The sequence below is a fragment of the Cupressus sempervirens genome, chromosome 3, assembly GCF_028749045.1.
Source record: "Cupressus sempervirens isolate cs-2001-9-10 chromosome 3, ASM2874904v1, whole genome shotgun sequence".
NCBI classification, from domain to species: Eukaryota; Viridiplantae; Streptophyta; class Pinopsida; order Cupressales; family Cupressaceae; genus Cupressus; species Cupressus sempervirens.
The window spans coordinates 926732401-926754579 of record NC_143120.1 but is presented as its reverse complement, the minus strand read 5'-3'; the positions used below and the strand labels follow the sequence as shown (position 1 = coordinate 926754579).

At 34.0% G+C, this 22179-nt stretch overlaps 1 pseudogene; it reads left to right on the top strand.

Moving 5' to 3' along the window:
• The first annotated feature begins 11132 nt into the window (after positions 1 to 11132).
• LOC149569780 (synaptotagmin-2 pseudogene) lies at positions 11133 to 12006 on the top strand (annotated as a pseudogene).
• Positions 12007 to 22179: the final 10173 nt, after the last annotated feature.

Genomic DNA, 22179 nt, shown 5'->3' with positions numbered 1-22179 from the left:
AAATAAAAGAGAGATAATCTTTTATTGTTGAGAGTGAGTCTCAAACATTTGTAACATGAAAGAAAAATAATATCATCAAAAGGCACAAGATAATAAATCTAATTGAAGGAATTATATAATATAAGTCCAAAAAATCATTTGATTATAAGAGAAATTCCTTTTGTGTAGCACTTACAAAAATAAGTTTTTTTAAGGATGAAAGGATGATTAATTCTGGTACACACAACATATCTCACATAAAAAGGAGCAATTTGAGCTACTAAATGAAAAAAATGGTGAAAAAATATATTTGGGAGATAATAGTCCTCTAGAAGTGAAAGGATTTGGAAATGTTCAAGTGAATAATGGAATGTTTAAAAATGTAAAGCTTGTCCCTTAATTATCAAAAAATATTCTCTCCATATTTCAAATTTCTAGTCAAGGATATATACAAGAGAACTTTATAATGATAAATGCTTAGTCAAGGATATGAAAAATAATCATGAAGTGACTACAATTGGTAACGTGGAGAATGGATTGTATAAATTTAAAGAATTTATTAAAATAGAGATGTGTGTGCTATTGCCAAGTATGACTATGTGAGTAGGTTGTGGCATGAGCATATGAGACATGTTAACTGGGTCAATGCACAAACCTGTGTCACCCTTTTGTGAAGGAAAAGGCTAAAAAAAGTACAACTATTCACCTTCAATGATATAAAACTGGTATTATTATTTATAATTTGAAAATGAAGTAAACTAATGAAATGTTTAGAAATTGATCAAGTTTAGGATTATAATTTTTAACAATTATTTGGATTAAGAATTGATATATTTTCATAATTTTTATAGATAATTTTTTAGTTGCTAAAAAATGCTGAAAATTAGGGTTGTAGTTCCCACTACAGAACTATATGGAAATAAATTTATTTCACTTTGATCTTAGACTATGATAGCATATATATATCTAGAACATTCAAAAAAAAAATTGTCTTTATACTTATATTTTCACTTTTTTAATCATTCAAAGTTTAACTCACCTGAAATTGATAGTTTTTATCTCCCACCACATTTTTCAAAACAAATCTATTCTAACTAGAATAAAAATTATAAATTCTAGAAGAAGACTCTTTGCTCTAGAACATCATATAAGTTTTACATTTATATGATATGATTTACTATTTTTTTCTTTCTCAAAATTGACATAGATTTTCAAGTGTTAAAAAATACATGCTTGTAGAATTTTTTAATGATAATATACTATATCTAATTAAATCACTATAAACTCTATATGAGAATATTCTTGACTTTGGGCTCTATAAAATGGTGTTTATAAGTTATTAAAAATATATCATAAAAAATTGTAAGAGTTGTTGAAACATCAGTTTTATGAAACAATTATGTTTCTTTAGTAATTGGATACAAACTAGTATAAAACTAGTATACCTTCACTTGGAAGTGCAATTAATTTATTCACATTCATAGATGAATATAATATAAGAAGTCAGGTATATTTCTTACAAAAGAAGGAAGAAGTTTTCTATAAGTTTAAAGAGTTTAAGATGTTGGAATTTACAAGTGGGAAGATTTACTTCTTTGGGGGGGGGGGGGGAAGGGGGGTCAATCAGAAGTAAGTAATTTTAACCTTTTCAAATCCTTCCAGCTAATATTATCCACATGCATCTAATTCATCTAATGAACATGAAAGTAAAAGACATGCATGAAAATAGATAACACACAAATTTGGTAACCTAGAAACCCTCCAAAATGAGAAGGTAAAATTGGGGTGGGGATGACACCCACAAAATATCACTGCAGCTATGTGTAACTATTTGAGGTTACAATGTTTGACCACTTCCAATGGTTTGCCTTGTGAAAGGCCTGTCCTATTAAAGACTTTACACCCTATTAAAAGTGACCTTGTTAAAGGATTTCACTACCCTGCTAAAAGTAGGCTTGGTTAAAGGACTTTAGTACATTTACTTAGAATGCCACCCTATTAAAGGATTTACAAATGGCTACTAAGCCAACCTAAGTCCATAGGATTTTCATTCCTAATACAATTGCTAGAGAGTATTAGAAAGTGTTGACCTGATGACTTGCAATCCTCAATTGTTGACTCCAGATCCTTTTTTTGCTTTGATTGCTCTAATCCTTGTTTGATCTAATATGTCACTCTTTGAATCTCTGATACTCTATTCTTGATCAACTAGATTTTGCAATGCTGCTCTATTCTTTGCTAAGTCTTTTCACCCTTCTGCACTTCGCTATATTTCACCCATACACTTCTCTCTCTCTCTCTCTCTCTTGTGCATACAATGGGGTATTATCCTCCTTTTTAAAGATTTCAAAGACTTAGGGTTAGGTATGAATCTATGATCAATATTTACTCTTCATTTCTCACTCAATTCATGCACTTTTCCTATTGGTTGCATGCCTTCTCCCTTTTTCTTATTGGTTGCATGTTGATTACATAGTTAATGCAAAAGATTTGATCTTATCTTCAAGATCCTTCAAGATTCATCCTATGTCAGCTCCAAAAATGGTTTACATCTAAGTTTGTGAAGATACAAACTCATATGTTGATTCTATGTTACTCGACACTTACTAGTTGCTGATGCTTAGCACATATAGGAAAACTGGCTCACTTGGCTCCTATAGTAATTTTGTTTTAGTCAACATCTATAGTGACTCAACATCTATACTTTTCTTGGCACTTGAACTTCACTTGGCACCTAAAGATCACTCAACACCTAGAGTTCACTTGGCACCTATTGAATTCTCTGGCTCGACACACACTGTAGCTCAGCTTCTGTATTATACTTGGCATCATCTTGAGAATTGGTTAAGTGTGTTGGCACTCAAATGTCAACACCAATCTAGGACTAAAAATCTCCCCCTTTGACATGAGTCGAAAAAACACTTAACAGAAAATTATGCATTTGATCTCTATGAGTATACTACATATTATGTTCGACATATGTACAAGACTTCAAAAACTTGTTCAAAAATTTTATATACCTCAAAATTTTGTAACTCCCTCTGAGCTGATGTGCCATTTCCATTCTTGTAACCAAAATTCTTGTGTTGAATGTGTCTCATGCTGATGTATCTGATACTCTTTGCCTTGTTTGCCTTTGTTTATGTATCTTTGTACCCTATTTCTGCTTCCTGTACTCTGTATCTATTTCCCTTTCACATCTTCTTGCAGTTTTGCATCCTTCTTGACTTTTATTACTTCCTCAAAATGTGAATGCATATATCTCCCCCTTTAGATATTCATTATTTCCATCAAAAAAATGTATTATCTCTTATTCTTATTCACATCTCCCCCTTTTTGACACTTATTTCAAAGGGTCCTAAAGGTGAATAGAATATTTAGCAAACAATGTTTTATTTACCCCAATAATCATCTTTAAAGAGAAGCATCCTAGTTGTTCAATGCTATTTCCATTGATTTGTGCTAGATGGCTATCTCTACTACAAGATGAACAAGACCTTCTAGTGTAGAAAGATTAGGGTCTTTCTTTAGAACATTCTCTGCATAGGCTTTTTACTTATGGAGTACTTCCAGATGTGTGGTAATGGAAGATTGAATTTGTATCAATCTAGCCTTAATATTGGCCTCTTCTACTATCAATACAACTAACTCTTTTTGTATGTGAAGGGTAGTTGCAAAATGCTTCTCACTCTAAGCTAGATCTTTGGGTAGTTGAGTGCTAAAAATCTTGAGATTTCATTCCAAGCTCATTATCCTTTGGCTAGTTTCTTGTGTGAAATATGATGAATCACACAACTTGGTGTACAATGAGAATACATTAGCAACTACTTTCTACACTTTTTCAATCTTCTTAGCCAATTCTACTTGGGAAAGTGCTATTTCACTTGATATTTTCTCATTCACTTTCATCTGAAACTTCTTTTTTGACCATTCTAATAATTTAACATTAGTGTCAAGGTCCTCATTTTGTACCTGGTCCACTATGTTGGCCAATTGCTCCATGATGGGCTAGGTTTCATTGGTTACTTGTAGGCTGAAAGCATCAAGAAATATATCTTTAATTTCCACTAGTGCTTGCTTCTACTTATACTCATTTCTGAGTATCTCTTCTGTCTTCCTTCTCTCTAGTGTCTCTTACACTTCATTTATCTATTTTAGGTTCATAGTTCTTGAGTCATAATTGGGTATGACTATTTTTTCATCAAGTGTAGGGTCTCCATAGTGAATTAACCTTGCAACCTTGGTGGAGCTCAAGCCTGGTGCTGAAATCTACAATGGTACTGCATCAGTGCTTAGCTTCTTAGTAGGAGTCCCTGAGGTAGGCAAGTTCACCAATGGTTGTATTGCCTCTTGCTCCTTAGGGGTTTTCTCCTCTTCTTTCTCCTCTTCTCTACTTCCTTGGTCAATAATGATGATTTGAGGAGGTGCACCTTGAGTGTGTTATGTAGGAACATTCTGTCCTATTTGTTCCTTTGCTGGCTTCTTAGCAGTTGTTGACACTTTTACTATAGAATCAACCTTAGCAATTTTATCTTGTGCTTCTTGCTCTTTAGGTTGATTTGTTGTAGCTATGGGAGGTTGTGAAGGTGATACTTGAATGTTTTTGTTCTCCCTTGTTATCTCTACTACAATCTTTTGTAAATCATCCACACTCACCAAAACTGGATTTGTACAAAGCTATGACTGCATTGTGGTTTGGTGAAGGATCTTTTTGAGATCCTTTGTAGTTAAAGGATTGATGTTCTAACCCGATGTGTTAGAAAGATACTTGACAATTACTATTTCTATAAGTGCTATATGTGGAGGACTTGGTGGTGGCAGTTAGGTGTCTTGGACACTCTGTTTAGTCTACTGCTCTTCAACTGTTGCCTCTTCACCATGTGTCTTCTCCATTGTTTTGTTTTCTTTTTCTTTCTTTACCTCTTCCTTTTTCTCAGTTTCCTCCTCTTCTTCATTATTCCTTCCTTTAAATGGGTCTTCCTACCCTTCTTTCACAGTTGTCAATCCATAAATTAGTTTCCACATTTGTGTGGACTTTTGCACAACATCTTCTATTTGATTCTACAAAATTCTAAAGGCTCTATATTTGGGTGCAAATTTTCTCCCATGTTTCTTGCAAGCCTTAGTTATTTGACCTTTTGTTAGGTCTGGCATTACATGAGCCAATGTAGACTCCCTTATTTCCTTTTCCATCTTAAGATAGTAATACCATTTATTTTCAACTAATGAGCTTAGCTCCTTAGGCATTGAGTTATCCAGTTCAAGTGTGGTGGTCTTGAACTTAGCCATCATAGTGTAGATGGACTCTTCCACTATGTTTTGTTGTTCCCTTGACAACTTATTGAAATCAGTGGTCTTTAGACTAGTTAAATCTGCATTATCTCTAATGTTATTGCAAAAATTTTCCAGTTTAGATGTGGTAGAATGGCTTACCAATGTGAATTGATCTTCATCAGACTTAGTCCTTTCTTCGTCTGATTTAGGAGGTGCAACATACTTTCTTCTTTTATTTTTCTCTGTAGGTCCTCCTTGTTCTATTTCCTTTTGTTTCTCTTGCTCCTTTTCCCCTTGAGTTGTAGCCCTAGTATCAACCCTTGTAGTTGGCTTGGCTGGGCTTGGCTTTGTAGCCTTCTTCTTTCCTTTTGGAAAGGCAACTGGCTATTTTAAAGCTTTTCTTTGCTTTGTCTCAGCCTTGGGTGCTTCTTTCTCGACACCTTCCTCTTCATCTGCATCCTCCCCCATACCTTGGGTTAAGACAAGTGGTCCTTCACCTTGCTCTTCTTCATCATCCTCAGCATCTTCTCCTTCTTCTTCTGTTGCTTCTATAGTGCCTTCCCCAAGTTTGGCCTTTAGCTTCTTAACAAGCTTATACTTCTTTTTCAAAGTGGAGGCAGTCTTCAAATCCATATCCACTTTTGATCTCACCATGTCACAAGTTCCAAAATGTGGTGCTTCCTTGTCTATTTCATTTGCTAATAATGTAGTTATTGCTACTGATGCTTCATCTATATTTATTTCATACCTAAGAGGTCCTAACCATCTCACTCTTGGTAGGGCAGCTTGAATGTATGTATAGTCTATATAGATACAAGAAAATATACTTCATTTACATGTTTCTCTACTAATGACACTGGAATCCTTAGCCTTTGCTTCATTTTCTTTTTAAAGTCCTCAAAATAGCTAGTCATTAGGGTCTCAAAATTAGCTCCCATATGCTCAATGTATTCATTGACTTGAGCTATAATAGACCTATTAGTTTTCCATGCCACTTTACCAAAAGAATGAAACTCATTTTGAACATAGAAGAAAATAAAAATCAAAATAGCACCAAATTTGCATTGGGCTCCCTTGGTTCTCCTGATAGTTGCTAGATTCTCATTAATTTTTTGTAGTTGCAGTTCTGCAAGATCATAAGTATGATCCTTTTTCACCAATTTGTAACCAACATCTATTGCAATGCAAGGCATACTATTGAGTTTACCAGATTGGTAGAATTTTTGTGCTATAACCCTAATAGAAAAATCAACTAGAGGGTCTTCAATAGTATCAATTGTCATCCCTCTCTTATTCCACTTGGCACCAGTATTTTTCTCAATTGCTTCTTTAGTTTTGAACACTATAGGGAATTCTAGGGCATGTGTTAAACCCTTGTTTTCAACAATTTTGTACTCTTCTTTTAACACTCCATTTTCACACAATTTGTCATATGCTTCTCTCATTTCCATGTCTCCTATGGCTCCAATTTTGCAACTATAGCATTTTATAACATCTTGAACCATTACAACCTTAGGGGGTATGATGGATAGGGCTCCAACTGGGTCATTCTTATACGCTACTTCTGGTATTGGGTGGGAATCAGGTTGTTTGACCTCATTGGACACTAGCTGGACTTTGAAAGGTTCCTTCTCCTAAGTTTTCCTAGAGCTAGAGTCCATTTTCACAATTCTAGGGTTTGTACACAAAGAAAACACAAAACTATGTAACTCAGTATAGACGAAAATACCTCAAGATCGATGAAATCATGCTGGAATGCTATTGAATTCTGCTTAATCATTGGAATCTCTGCTTTAAACTCACTCTGCACTCTTTCTTTTCTTTGCTCTTCATTCTCGATGAAGAAAAATGATTGAAAATGCGATAATATACCCTATTTTCATTGTATTTAATGCTTAGTGTGGTTACAACTATCCACTCAACTTCTGAGGGATTCTACATTACTTGGCTTCCATTGTCTTTTCATCACTCGGCATCTATAGGAGTATTCTTTACTCGGCTTCAACTGAATTTTCTCTTTACTTGGCTTCCACTACCAACTCAATTGCTACTAATCATTTGGCTCCTACTATTTTGACAGTCAACTTGGCATGTATTGGATTTTTACTCGACATCTAAGGAAAATTTGGCAACACTTGTGAAATCTTGAAATTTTAACTTTACATCTTTTTTCATGTTGATCTCTTGTTTTCAGTACTTGCTTGTTTAGGAACTAATGTATGATAAAACTTTGTAAATCAGTCCCTCATGCCTTCTCTTTATGTAGTTTTATGAAGTGTGATCACTTGACTTGTTAGGTGAAGTGATCCCTTCATTTGATGTGCTACATCCATCTTTCTTCTTCCATGTCTTATTCATTTCTCCTTTGATGTGTTCAACATCTACCTTCTCTTTACCTTTTTTTTCTTTGGTGCCTTTGACCTTGTAGGGAAATTCCTATTGATATGACCAGTCTTCAAGTAGCTGAAACATGTGGTTTGACTCAACCATCTACTGCATTTTCCTCTTAAGTGTGTTCTTATGCAATTTTTAGGAATATGTCCATATTCCTGATAGTAATAATAGCTATACCTGGTGTTGTAGTCCCAATTGTAATGATGTCCATGATTATTTCCTCTTGCTGGCTGATTAGGTGTTGACATAGGGTTTGATCTGCACTCAAAGGCTCTATGTCCATACTTCTTGCAATTATAGTAGTGACCTTCAAATCTTGGTGTCGTGGTAGTCCTAGTCCTCTAGTGATGTTCTTGATGACCTTGATTTTTGCAATTATGATAATAACTTGCATTCTTAGGCTTGTTAGGATGATGGGCATTCTTGTTCCTACACACACATTAGAGGTATGTCCCTTTTTACCACAAAAATGACAAGTATGTTTAGTGTTCTTACTTTTGTTACTCCTTTCTTCTACAGTCTTTGATGAATCTCCTTGTTAAGTGCTAGTGAATCCTAGTCCTAAAGTATCATTGCTAGCCTTTGGTGATTTTAGTAGCTACTCAAAGTACTTGATGGCCTCATTAGGTTTGTTGAAGCTTTCTTCAATCTCCTTTTCTCTTTTTAGGTCATTTTGCAATTGATCATTTTGCATCTTTAGTGTAGAGATCTCAATGTCCTTGACATTCAGTTCATGATGTGCATTCATCATCTGGCTTAGGGTGTCTAGCTACATGTTTGAAATTCTTGTAAGCTTAATTGACTTTTCTTCCAATTTGTTGGCAAGGTTTCTCTTATCTTCTTCTAGCATAGCCTTGTCTTCAATGGCTATTTTCTTCTTTTTAGTCACCTCACAAAGCATTATTGCTTGTGATTCTTGTTCAATCTTGAGTGTTTTGATCTCTTCTACTTGGGCTCTATTCTTCTACATTAGGTTTGCTATTGCTATATCAAACTCTTTTGAATCTCCATTTGAAAAAAGATTTGAGGTGTCAATCTCCTTGTACTGTGTGTCATTTTCAGCTATGGCAATCTCTCCTCTTCTTTTTAAGGATTTTCTAAGTTCCTCTCTAGCTTTTTCAAGCACATGTAAAGCAATCTGTATATCAATTGCCTAATTCTCTATGATCTTTCCAAGTGTGTAGACTTCCATCTCTAGATCTTTTCTCCAAGCTGTAAGGCTCCTCCTTGCAAGAATTTAGCTTTGATACCAATTGTTGGAATTTACAAGTGGGAAGATTTACTTCTGAGGGGGGAGGGGGGGTGAATCAGAAGTAACTAATTTTAACCTTTTCAAATCCTTTTAGCTAACATTATCCACATGCATCTAATTCATCTAATAAAAATGAAAGTAAACGACATGCATGAAAATAGATAACACACAAATTTGGTAACCTAGAAACCCTCCAAAATGAGAAGGTAAAACTGGGGTGGGGATGACACCCACAAAATATCACTATAGCAATGTGTAACTATTCAAGGTTATAATGTTTGACCACTTCCAATGGTCTTCCCTGTGAAAGGCCTATCCTGTTAAAGACTTTACACCTTGTTAAAAGTGACTTGGTTAAAGGATTTCACTACCTTACTAAAAGTAGGCTTGGTTAAGGGACTTTAGTACATCCACTCAGAATGCCACCCTATTAAAGGATTTGCAAATGGCTACTAAGCCAACCTAAGTCCATAGGATTTTCATTCCTAATACAATTGCTAGAGAGTATTAGAAAGTCTTGACCTGATGACTTGCAATCCTCAATTACTAATTTTAGATCCTTGTTCTTCTCTAACTTCTCTAATCCTTGCTTGATCTGATATGTCACTCTTCGAATCTCTGATACTTTGTTCTTGATCAACTGGATTTTGCAATGCTGCTATGTTCTTTACTAAGTCTTTTCACCCTTCTGCACTTCGCTATATTTCACCCATACACACCTCTCTCTCATGCATACAATGGGGTATTACCCTCCTTTTTAAAAATTTTAAAGACTTAGAGTTAAGTATGAATTTGTTGGGACTCAAAATTGAAGCCCCAATTTTGAGTACCATTGAAAAAATAAGCCCTATAAGTGCTCTTTAATGCATATGTACTTTTGAGCCCCATGAGATATTTAATATTTTTGAAACCTTCCATTCAGTATGCCTATGCATCTCATGAAGATAAATTTCCATTCCAAGTCATTTCGTGAAGTCCCATTTTAAGCATTTGTCAAATCTGTATTTTTGCTAGTGTCAAACAATGATAGGAGGCTATCTTTGTCATTGAATATCTTACACCCAATGATGTTTCATGAATCACCACTTTGGGAGTATTTAGTGACCATACTAGAGAGCCTATGTTTCAGATTTTGAGTCATTTTGAATCCATTTGACTAGGTTTTGGATCCCTCAAAGTTGGCCATTTGCTATTGTCATGCTGATGCACATTGCTCATAATTTTGGAAAGCCCTGTTTGACTTGTTATAACTTTGACCTAGTTGACCAAAATGCTAAAATTCTTTTTACGTTGCATTGTAGAGGTTAGAGACTTGTTATTTTTCAATTTTTAGCTTATGATGAATCCATTTGATCAATTTTCAAATGTGATTCCAAATGTAATTTCTAGCTTTTTATTAGTGTCAGCATTTGCAGATTTGTCAGAACCCCTATTCATGATGTTATGTCTCAAAATCCATGATAGGTGAGGTTGAATAGGTTGTACCACTACATTTTGCTCTAAAAATACCTTAAGTGTGCCAATTTGCAAGTCATGATGAATCCATCTGCACACTTTCCCAAGTCATTTCCATTTACAAAAACCACTTTCTGACATTGTTTTTAATTTGCAAATTTTGAGTAGCTCACTTTGACCATCTGCCATTTATGCCCAATTATTCTTCATGAGCCCAAATCATAGATCCATATTCTCATTGTGATAATGAACCAATGCCCCAGTTTTCATTCTCCTAAGTGTCAATTTGTCCAGTTATCAAAGACAAATCTAAACCCGATTTATTATTTTCTAACATGTTTTCTTGTAGGCAGCTCTGAGAGGTCAACTTTGACAGTCAATATCTTTTGACCCTGAATTTTTCATGAGACAAGATTTGACATGGTGCAAGAATGTGGAATAGAGAATTGGTGTGCTAGTTTTTAGAGCTCGATCAGGTGTTCTGGTCAGTTTTTAAGGCCAGTCAAAGGACCTCTTGGCACAAAGTTGAAAAGTTGTAGATTAATGGTAAAGTGGTCTTTAATTAATGGTTCAGTGATCAAACTTGTTTCTAATCAGTATGAGATCGTTAATGGATCAGTTCTATAGTTTCGTTGTTCGAAAACAAATTTTTTTTAGCGAGACCCACTTTGGGGCCCCACTAATTTTCACCAGATTGATAAGATGTTGGGATTTGGGGTGTTCAAAAGATGTGACAATGTTTCAAACTTATCTTAATACATTATTATAGAAAATAAAAATGCTTGGGAATGGTTTACTTCAGCTAGCAATAAGTAGGCTACCATCTGTATATCTTGGTTCTTCTATTGGACATGTTATGAATGCTATTTCTAAAGATGCTTCAAATCCATCAGTTCATCGATCTTCAAAGCCTATTGTCAGCATTAAATTGTTCGACAACAGTCTTCATTTACTTAGCAAAATTTCCTTGAAAGGACCTTTGTGTGAAACTTAAGCTATCAGGAGAAAGGCTTCCAGCAAAGAAAACCAAAATTAAAATGATTAACCTAAATCTAAAGTTTAATGAGGATTTCACCTTCACTATGAAGGATCCAGATTCTCGAGTTCTAGAAGTTATTGTTTACAATTGGGAAAAGGTTGGTTCACATGATAAGATGGGAATGAATGTTTTCCCTTTGAAAGAATTGACACCAAATGAGAACAAAACTCTTACCCATGAAATTCTTAAAAACATGGAAACAAATGACCCCCAAAATGAAAAATCACATGGGAAAATCACTGTGGAGATGAAATACACACCTCTTAAGGAGGATGAAACTATAAGTGCTGATGATGGTGCAGTTGACAAGGCTCTAGAATGAACACCAGTAGGTGGAGGCTTGCTTGTAGTAAGAGTAAATGAGGCCCAGGGTGTTGAAGGAAAACATCATACAAATCCTTATTTCCATCTTCTTATGAGAAGAAAAGAGAGGAAGACCAAGCCTATAAAGAAAAATAGAGACCCAAGGTGGGAACAAGAATTTGAATTTACTTTGGATGAACCACCTATAAATGAAAAGCTCCATGTTGAGGTTATGAGCAAGGTAATGGGCTTGGCTCTGCATTCAAGAGAAACTCTAGGAACAAAGATAAAGATTGCATCCAAAGACTAAAGAGCCATGTTTTTCAAAAGGAGCAATCCATGCTTAAAACAAAGAACACCCAACACAACAAAAATAATCTGTGTAAGTGTGAAAATGAAACCCACACATGGTTTAATTAATCCCCAAGCATCATATGTTGTGGCAGTCAAAGAGACGCCCATGCATAGCAAATTCATTGAGGTACTCCAATGTGGGTGATAGGAACAAGGTAGAAAATGAGCATAGCCGTGGGCATTCATAGGATACAGGAAAGAAGTCGTAGCTCCACACAAAAATGCAAGGAAAGTCACAAGAAGCTATGGTAGAGAAAGACATGAACAAAGAAGACAGGGCAAGCTGCATGGAAAGATAGCCCATGTCCAAGTTGAAAGAAGCTGCAGTTAGGGAGAAAGTTCTATGTTTGAAGACAAAATAGTGCCAAGAAGGGAGGAGCTTAGAAGTCCACATGGAAAAGAAAGCCTCATGCAAAGAGCAAAGACTTGGAAGCCACAATCCAAGAACATCATCAAACATCGAGGAACTCTAGGAAAGAGATGCTTTATAGAATATGCAAAGGAGAAGTATTGTAGAAAGCCAGCAAGTGTAGAGCTCATGCAAAAGGGGGAAAAATTGATCATGTGAAAAAAGATGAAGACTCGTGACATGAGAACTATGCACAAATGCTGCTCCTTATTGTTGATCCAGTAGAAGTGAGCTCCATGGTAGACAATTTTGAGTGGAGTGTCGATGAATAGGCAACAAAAGTTGATGTTCTACCAAGTACTATTCAACTAGTAGTGGCGAGTTTACTTATAATAGGGATGCTCATAAAAAACGTAAGGATGAAGGTCATTCCAAAGCATCTCAGTGGAATAAACATGTATCAGAGAGGGTGTTCCAAAGGCTCCCATGCTAGAAAATAACGAAGGAAACCATTGCCAAAAATAGAGCAAAAGGCCATGAAACCATATTTATCCCACATTCATCGTGGGAGGGCCTTTTTAAGTCTTTAAATACAACTACACACAAAGGCATAGTGTCTAAAATGACAACACCTTTTATAAGGAAAAGATAATGTGAGTGGGTCCCAGCTAGCATGAGGAAGGACAAAAATTTTGAACGAAAAAGTTCATATGCTGATGTGGGAGCAACGCACCAGATGCTGCCATGTGTCAAGATTAGAGGGTTGGCACATGCCCATAAAAGCAAGATGCTCAATGTTTAAATAATGCAGAAATGTGGCAAGATGACAAATGGTAGTGAGTCTCGATTGAGTGATGATGTGGTGATTGGAAGAGGCTCAAAGGACTAGTGCTCAGATTGTGCTACGTGGCAAATTGAATGGCATGCACAAGCCCATAAAATGGAAATGCTCGATCATTAAGAAATGCGAGATTGTGGGAGAGTGCCACATGGTAGTGAGCCCAGGGTGGATGATGACATGGAAGGTGCAATGGGTGGGCCAATCAAAATATGACACATGGCACCCGATGGCAGAGGTCAGCCCATCAGAGGCCGCCACGTGGTGCCCAGTCAAAGGAGGGTTGACCCCAAAATTAAAGGATGAGGGAAAAAATAAATAATTTTAAATTTTCATTTTTAAAATTATTTTTCATCATATGCATGTCAATGAAATTTAAATTCAAAAAGGGTATAATCTAAAGTTTTAACTTTAGATAATTTTAAATTTTTGAAAATTTAAATTTTAAAAGGTATGCAGACCTAAGTCTTATAACAAAGGGGGCATTTTTCAAACTAAGATTTTGGAGATTCTTGGTAAGAAAATATAGCGATGTTATATATCGTCGGAACTGAGAGAAACTAATTTTTTTGAATATGAAGTTGGTTTTTGCACAGAACACCACTGGTACATGCTATAGGAGGTTTTCTCTCTCAAATTGATTTACATGTTTTATCAGGTGTTTTAAGTCACCAGTTGTAGAATTCAGTGGGAAAAAACCTTAAACATGTCCAGTGACCCTTGTAGCTGATCATTTTGAGTTTTTATGATGTTTTGGCTTCAATTTGATCAATTGGCACATATCTGGGTTCAGTTAGTAGATCTTTGTCTTTTGTTGAGATACTTTGCATTTGGAAAGGCAAAATAGAAAGGATATGATTAGCAGTTGATGGGATAAGGTAGAGAGAGGTTATTCAATTGCAAGGGATGGAATTCCAAGTGGACAGATGTCAGTTGCATAACAGATTTGAGATTTGACTTCTTCCTATATCATTCTTTCTCTCTTTCATTATAGGGGTTGGCAGTTTTCTTTGTGATACCAACATGGTTCTAGTGTTCTACTATGAAACCATGGTTGTTGATGGTTTTACTTCTTGTCTATGGAGTTGAGCTCTAGCAGTAAAGGCCACACACCCATAGCTGTGTAGATTTCTTTTCATTTTCATGTCTTGTTATTCTAAGATAAATGAAATTTGATGCTAGATCATGCGAATTATTTAGAGTTTCATTTAGTTTTACCAGTTTGTGTATTCGATCTTTGCAAGGATGAATACAAAGGGGATTTATAATGAATCATCTGGTTTTTCTTATTTTGTCTCCTAATTCTTCATATGCTATTGACTTTGTGATTGAATGAATAAGGTTTATTCAATTTAAGGTAGCTTGGATGAGTTGTGTGTCAGATCTATTGTTGCTTTTGACTCAGGGAGTAAAGTAAATGCTTCAGTGCTCTAATAGGGTTTCTAGGTGTATGGAGGGGATATTTCATAAGAATGGAATTGGGGAATTTCAGTTGACAAACTTAATTGTAAGGTAGTCAAGTTAGGTCATCTTGTTGGTAATGACTATATGTTTCAATGGATAAGGCATTGATCACTAAATCAGATGTAGGTTGATATGAAGGTTATTTGCACAAATCATTTTTATCAAATAAATTGAATATTTCATGTTTTTATAGTTGGTTAAAAAGAATTAACCCTCACTTAGCTTATGGTTTCATAGGTTATGATTTGTAGCTATCTCATTTCTATGTCATTGCATAAGTATCAGAAGATAAAAGGGTCACATCTGTAGTTAATAGGTTTAGATTTATGTTTTAATTGCATTGGTACCATATATTAGAACCTCAAGGTTAACCTGCCTAGGTCTTGCAAAGCTTGAAGTGAAGAAGGAGTTATGCCTTATAGTTGGCCCAAGACTAGAGTCAAGTGTATCCATCATAGGAATTTGCTAGCCTTAGATGCATTGGTCTAGTTTCTTGGTTGTTTTCAAAACTGTTAAATCAGGAGCCAACAGAATCTACGATCAATATTCACTCTTCATTTCATGCACTTTTCCTATTGGTTGCATGCCTTCTCCATTTTTCTTATTGGTTGCATGCTGATTGCATAGGTAATGCAAAAGATTCGATCTTATCTTCAAGATCCTTTGAGATTCATCCTATTTCAGCTCCAAAATAGTTTACATCTGAGTTTTAGAAGATACAAACTCATATGTTGATTCTGTGTTACTCAGTACTTACTAGTTGTTGATGCTCAACACATATAGGAAAACTAGCTCATTTGGCTCCTATAGTAATTTTGTTTCACTCAACATCTATAGTGACTCGGCATCTATACTTTGCTTAGCACTTGAACTTCACTCGGCACCTAAAGATCACTCGGTCCCTAAAGTTCACTCAAAACCTATTGAATTCTTTGGCTTGGCACACACCGTAGCTCGGCTTTTGTATTATACTTAGCATCATCTTGAGAATTGGTTAAGTGTGTTAGCACTCAAATGTCAAAACTAATTTGCGACTAAGATAAGATTCTAACTGAAATGAAAACTGGGAAATCTCTATAGATCATAAAAACACATAGAGGAATTGAATATATGAATAAGGAATTCTTGGGATTTTTTAAAACAAAATGGCATAAAGAAATAATCAACTATTTCCTACGCACCACAACAAAATGAGGTTGGAGAAAGGAAGATTAGGGCTATAATGGAAATGGCTGCTCATGGGCATATGGTAAGTAATGGTTGGTTCTATTATTGAATGGAATCTCATGTATCTTTATTTTGGTGGCTTTATAAAAGTCACTTTAAATCCATTCTCTATTCTATCATAAGAATATTTTCCTTAAAAAAGCTTGTGTCAATGGATAAATAAGAACATTTTTGGAGACTATTTGAGCAAAATCTATTGTAATTAGGGATCTATAACATTTTAAAAGGAGAATTATTGTTCAAATAATTATGTAAGAGTTACTCATTCATATAAAAAGGAAACATAGACTGATAAAATATATAAATATTAGATTGGGAAAGATCCTCAGGTGCATTATTGAGAAACTTCAAGATTTTATACTTGTCAATTTCCAAGTAATGCATTTGGAGATAGTAGATTTGAAAATGGTTGTAGCAAGATTTGAAATCACAATCCTTTTCATGGGGACACATTTTAATGGAATTGATCTTGCAAAAGAACCTATTTAAAAGTATCCTTTGAATTTTTACGATTGGGCTCTTAGAGGTTGTACTATTTCCTCTGGTATTGTTCTTGGAGCATAAAATGTAATAGTATGAAATTTGAAGTTTGGAAGACTTCCATCATCTCAAGTTATCTTCTTGTATTGAGATGGTGTTTTGCATGAGAAGTGTTTTTGACATTTTATGATTTTTTTATTTGTTTCTAAGGATGAAAATTTTGAAGAATGCATATATATTGTAAAGAAACTTTTTGAAGACATGTATGGATTTCATTTTTGTTCATTAATATGGATTAATTTCAAGAAAGCTTTAGAGTATATGATCAAGAGTTACACTCATTCACAACCACGAGACAATGATAGAGATCTATCAAATATCTTAGGGAATTATAGTTGAATAATCCAAAACTTTATGATTTGAGAATACATCGCAAAGCTAAAAATTTCTGAGGGTCACAAAAAAAATTGATGGAGCCTTGCTTGGTTAAGGGTCTTAGGGGAAGGAATGTTTAATTATGATTTTTCTTAGAGAACCAATAGTGACATTATATGCACTTTCATAGGTTGCCTTGCTAGAGAAAAAATAGAGAAGTGGGATATGATTGGGCTTTGCTACAATGTTTTCAACCCTATTTGGTGTGTAGCTCTTGAAGAAGGAGTTATGAGTATTGATGAGAGATGTAGGATCCCTCTCCCAAAAATGTAAATGGCACATCCCCCTAGTAGCTTTGAGCTGGCCATTGTTCCTAGGCGCCCTCTCTGGTTATTCGAGAGAATGCTTTGTTTTTCAAGCTTGGCCAAAAATGGAAGCTAGTATTCATTTTCTTCTTAGGTGGAAAGGGATCTTAGAAGACCATAACATGGTCTGGATTAGGAATTATCTTTGCATCTTTAACTCCTATATCCATCTGGGAGTGGAGCTCAAGAATCTGGAAGATCTAGATTTTTGTATGCCGAATATGGAAAAAATTAGTAGGAAGAAGAGTGCTTTTGAATTCCCACCAAACTATCAATATGAGAACTTGAAGGACATTTCTAAAATCATCATGGTTTACTAGAAATAGGGTCTATTGTTTATTGGTGAGAATCATTCCAAATAATGCAGATCCTTGGAAATATTTTAAAGGTTTCCTTATCTACCATTTCCACAACTTTCACCAAAGCTCCTAACTTATTTCCTATCAACTAATAACAATAATCATTCCAGTATTCCTGTGGGAGGTTTCACAACCCCACCCAATTAAGAAATCATTTTATGACTTCCTTTGTTGGGTCAAAATTTGGAACCCATGCTTTAATATAAAATCCAAAGTCTTCCATAAAATTTAGTTCTCCATTCAAAATTGATCCCCTATCCTAGGCTATGTCCATTGTTACCATGATTTTTTTTTTTTCCAAAGTTTTAAAGTCTTTAGCCCTCCTCCACTTTTCATCACACCATTTTTTAATCTTTCCTACTGCATGCCCATCACCACCCCCCCCCCCCCCCGCCCCCACCAATTTTAGAAAGAAAGAAATACTTTCTAAAAATATTACCTTCTCCTTCCATGAACTTTTCTCTATTAACCTTTTCTACTATGCAACTCTCCTATTATGGATCTTCAATCCTCTTTTTTCCCCTAGTTTTCCACTACTTGTGGTTTCCCCAGTCATTGAGTGATCTGACCAAAATCCACCTTTCCCCCCAAGTTATAGAAGGTGAAATGTTGCATTGGGTGACCATTGTTACCAAAGTTTTTGATCCTCCCATTCCCATCTTGCCATCCACCTTCCCTTGTATTCCCCACTTTTTTCTAGTGAGTTCTCTATTGACTTTATCTTCCATCCTTTTCCCATCTACCATTCATGTGGCCCTAGTAGGTTAAACCATCATGCCTTTGGAAGGCATACAATCTTCTTTGTTGCATATTCTTTCTGCCATGAGTATTGTAGCCTACATCCTTCCATCCATTAAGCCCTACACCCCACCATTCCTGCATCTTGCTTCCTTAACTAGAGTTTGATATTGGATGTTATGATATTGCTATTGGTAGTGAAAAATGACCAACGAATTCAAGAAGAGAACAAGATGATTGGGACAAGAGAGACAAGAAAGAAACAACTTTTATCAAATTAACACTTTCAAAAGAAGTTTTTCTAGAAGTTTAAAATGACATAAGTGGAATACAAGTATGGAAGATTTTGAAAATTTTGTATCAACCTTTAGGTGATGTATGGATTATATCTCTCATGAAAGAGCTTTATAATATGAAATTAACAAACTCACAAGAAATAGTGTTACATTTAAGTAAATTAAAGAAAAAAGATTTTGTGAAAATAATATTACAAAGTCTTCTAGGCTCTTATCAATATTTTATAAGGGGATTTGATACTATAGATAAAGTAAAAGATATTAAATATGAAGAGTTATGTGCTAAGTTAATTCAAGAAGAAAAATATCAAATAAAAGAGAGATAATCTTTTATTGTTGAGAGTGAGTCTCAAAAATTTATAATGAAAGAAAAATAATACCACAAGATAATAAATCTAATTGAAGGAATTAGAGAATATAAGTCCACAAAATCATTTGATTATAAGATAAATTCCTTTTGTGTAGCACTTATAGAAAATAGCTTTTTAAGGATAAAAGGATGATTGATTCTAGTTGCACCCAACATATGTCACGTAAAAAGGAGCGATTTGAGCTACTAAATGAAAGCAATGGTGAAAAAATATATTTGGGAGATAATAGTCCTCTAGAAGTTAAAGGATGTGGGAATGTTCAAGTGAATAATGGAATGTTTAAAAATGTAAAGCTTGTCCCTTAATTATCAAAAAATCTTCTCTCCATATTTCAAATTTCTAGTCAAGGATATAAAATAGAATTTTATAATGATAAATGCTTAGTCAAGGATATGAACAAGAATAATGAAGTGACTACAATTGCTAAAGTGGAGAATGGATTGTATAAACTTGAAGAATTTATTAGAAATAGAGATGTGTGTGCTATTTCCAAATATGATTATGTGAGTAGGTTGTGGCATGAGAATATGAGACATGTTAACTAGGTCAAGGCACAAACCGGTGTCACCCTTTTGTGAAGGAAAAGGCTAACAAAAGTACCACTTTTCACCTTCAATGATATAAAATTGGTATTATTGTTTAGAATTTGAAAATGAAGTAAACTAATGAAATGTGTAGAAATTGACCAAGTTTAGGATTATAATTTTTAACAATTATTTGAATTAAGAATTGATATATTTTCATAATTTTTATAGATAATTTTTTAGCTGCTAAAAAATGCTAAAAATTAGGGTTCTAGTTCCTACCATAGAACTATATGGAAATAAATTTATTTCATGTTGATCTTAGACTATGTTATAGATAGCATATGAATCAAGAACATTCAATTTTTTTTTCTTTATACTTATATTTTCACTTTTATAATCATTCAAAGTTTAACTCACCTGAAATTGATAGGTTTTTTCTCCCACCACATGCTTCAAAACATTATACATTCTAGAAGAGGACTCCCTCCTCTAGAACATCATATAAGTTTTAAATTTATATGATATGATTTACTGTTTTTTTCTTTCTCAAAATTGACATAGATTTTCAAGTGTTAAAATATGTGCTTGTAGAATTTTTTAATTATACAATACTATATCTAATTAAAACACTATAAATGCTATATGAGAATATTATGGACTTTGGGCTCTATAAAATGATGTTTATAAGTTATTAAAAATATATCATAAAAAATTGTAAGAGTTATTGAAACATCAATTTTCTAAAATGATTATATTTCTTTAGTAATTGGATACAAACTAGTATAAAATATTAATTTAATAGACATTTCAAATTGAAAATGTTTGATACCATATCTAACCTAGCTTGAATGAATTTATCTAGATCATATCTTTGAACAAAATTGATTTTTAGATAGAAATTCTAAAATTTAATTGTTCTGATTAGTCAGCCTCAAAGGTGACACAACTTTATACTTTTATACAACTATCAAAGCCTCAAGATTATGGAGAATTTGAATATGGTGAATGGTCTCCCAAGAATCTCACCAAGGAAAAATGTATGTGAAGGATTTCCAATGGGTAAGAAACATGTAGAAATTTTCCCACAAGGAAGATCATGGAGGGAAAAAACCCTTTACATTTAGTCCATGGTGATGTAATGGGTCCTTTAAAAACACCTTCGCTTGGAGGTGCAATTAATGTTCTCACATTCATAGATGAATATAGTATAAGAAGTTGGGTATACTTCTTACAAAAGAAGGAAGAAATTTTCTATAAGTTTAAAGAGTTTAAGATTCTAACTAGAATGAAAAGTGGGAAATATCTGTAGATCATAAAAACACATAGAGGAACTAAATATATGAATAAGGAATTCTTGGGATTTTTTTAAACAAAATGGAATAAAGAAATAATCAACTATTTCCTACTCACCACAAAAAAATGAGGTTGGAGAAAGGAAGATTAGGACTATAATGGAAATGGTTGCTCATGGGCATATGGTAAGTGATAGTTTCAATGGAGTCTCATGTATCTTTATTCTGGTGGCTTTATAAAAAGTGACTTTAAATCCATTCTCTATTATATCATATGAATCTTTTCCTTAAAAAAGCTTGTGTCAATGGATAAATAAGAACATTGTTGGAGACTATTTGAGAAAAATCCATTGTAATTAGAGATCTATAACATTTTAAAAGGAGAATTATTATTCAAATAATTATGTAAGAGTTCCTCATTCATATAATAAGAACACATAGAATGATAAAATATATAAATATTAGATTGGAAAAGGTTCTCATGTACATTGTTGAGAAACTTCAAAATTTTATACTTGTCAATTTCCAAGTAATGCATACAAAGATAGTAGATTTGAAATCACAATCCTTGTCATGTGGACACATTTTAAATGGCATTGATATTGCAAAGGAACCTATTTAGAAGTATCCTTTGAATTTTTATGATTGGGCTATTAGAGGTTGTACTATTTCCTCTGGTATTGTTTTTGGAGCATAAAATGTGATAGTACAAAATTTGGAGGTTGGAAGACTTCCATCCTCTCAAGTTATCTTCTTGCATTGAGATGGTGTTTTGCAAGAGAAGTATTTTTGACATTTTATGATTTTTTTGTTTTGTTTCTAATGATGAAAATTTTGAAGAATGCATATATATTGCAAAGACACTTTTTGGAGACATGTATGGATTTTGGTTTTGTTCTTTAATATGGATTGATTTCAAGAAACTTTAGAGTGTATGATCAAGAATTACACTCATTCATGACCACTAGACAATGATAGAGATCTATCAAATATCTTAGGGAATTATAGTTGAATAGTCAAAAAATTTATGATTTGAAAGCACATTTCAAGGCTAAAAATTTCCAAGGTTCACAAAAAAACTTGATGGAGCCTTGCTTGGTCAAGGGTCTACTACTTCAAAACAAAAATTTCTCAAAATTTGTATTAAAATTATGTAATCAGAATTTTTTATTAAGTATTCCTTAAGGTGGGTCCCTAAGGTATTTTTTGAAGTCTTTAGGATTAATATTAATATATTAAGGAATTCATGGAGTGTGAGTTGAATTTAGATATTTAGAGCTTTTGTTTTACTCATGTTAGGCATTGAAGAAGTGGCATCTTAGGTGGGGTACTTAAAGAAGTGGTGGTTCATTGAAGAACTTGCTTGACTTTTATGTTACAAGTGGAAAATGAAATCTAAGGAATATTGGCATAACAACATGGATGAAATAACTATCTATCATTTACAA